The following is a 1,540-nucleotide window of genomic DNA, read 5'->3' on the forward strand; positions in this document are numbered from 1 at the left end:
CCTGGCCGTGCGGACCTGCCCTCGTGCTGGACGGCGACAGGGCGCAGCCACGGGAGGCAGCTCTGCGCCGCCTCCCGCCCTGTCTGCTGCCTCTGTCCTCAGAACACTCCGATTCCGTGGCCGAGGCGAGGACCTTCCGTGACCTGTGGTGGTTTGGAGGAATCTCTGTACCTGAGCAATGGGACGAGGTGTAAACCAAGTTTTCGAAAGAAAAGAGAGCATCCGACGCGCCCATCAGTGGAGACCAGCAGCAGTGCGGGGAGGCGGGGGGTCTGAGGAGGGCGCCCCCAGGAGGAAGCCTGCGGGGGGGGGAACAGGGACCAGGGAAAGGCCCACCCAACTCCAGAGGGGACACAACTGCGCCCCAGAACTCCACAGCGATGACTGAGTCAGGCCCTCAGGGGGAGGGAGGCACAGAAGGGACATCAGGAGGAACCCCGTCTTTCTCCGCGGAGGAACAGCTTTGCGGAGATGTTTCAGGCCCGAAAGGCCAGGAGGAAAAGGTGATTGTTATGGTCTGTTCTCGCCTGGCACAGCCGGAAACTAAGAATGGGCCTCTGTTCCCGGGAAGGGGGCAGGGATGGGGGGGAGGTCGGGGGAGGGGTCCAAGGCGGCCTCCTCCTTACCTGCCCTCCAGGCATGTTCTGCCTCGGTGGGACTCAGAGGCTTCCTCCAGTTGCCATGGCGTCGGGAGACAACTGCCTGGCCCCAGGAGGATGGTCTCCCCCGCCCCTCCCCCCGCCTCCCCCCAGGGCAGCTTTCCAGGGAACGGGTCCTTTGAGAAGAGGAATGACGTGCACCGCGTTCTTCTGATGACAGAAGACAGTGTTCTTTCTAAACAAGTTAGAAAATGCAGAGAAATGTTTCCAACATGGAATGACATTGCCCTCTGAGCTCTTTACCCAAGGCTGGCCCGGCTCTCCCGGCATCTCTGCCAGGCCCTGCCCCTGGGGGCACGCAGGTGTTCGCAGCGACATGTTTGCTGGGCACGCCCCTCCGCCGGTGTGTCCTTCCGACGCTCCTTGTACGTCAGGTTATAAAACCCAGAGATGGAGCAGACGGAGCCTCACCACTATTTCCCATTCGCATCTAACACATCCTTATCAAAAGGAAATACTTTTGCTTGTTTTTAAATATATTTTTTATTGATTTCAGAGAGGAAAGGAGAGGAAGAAAGATAGAAACATCAATGATGAGAGAGAATCATGGATGGGCTGCCTCCTGCATGCCTCACACTGGGGATCTAATAATTTGGATTGCAACGCCACCCGGCCACAGGGTTGCACGAAGGATTAAACGAGACGATACATGGGGACTGCGTGCCTGACACACAGTAGCCTCTCAGCAAATACTGACTGACACGCTTCTCCCAGTGGCAACCGGAACTAAACTCCCTGGGAACCCGCAAGCCGTGCGATTAACCTTGCTCGTTGCACGAGTCCCGGGGGAGGCCCGTTGCGTCTCAGCTCCCCACTCACAAACACCCTGGTCACTGCCTGCTCTCCTCTTAGGAAGCTCCTTAAGGCCCCAGCTTTCTAAT

This window comes from Myotis davidii, unplaced genomic scaffold, assembly GCF_000327345.1.
Source record: "Myotis davidii unplaced genomic scaffold, ASM32734v1 scaffold217, whole genome shotgun sequence".
NCBI classification, from domain to species: domain Eukaryota; kingdom Metazoa; phylum Chordata; class Mammalia; order Chiroptera; family Vespertilionidae; genus Myotis; species Myotis davidii.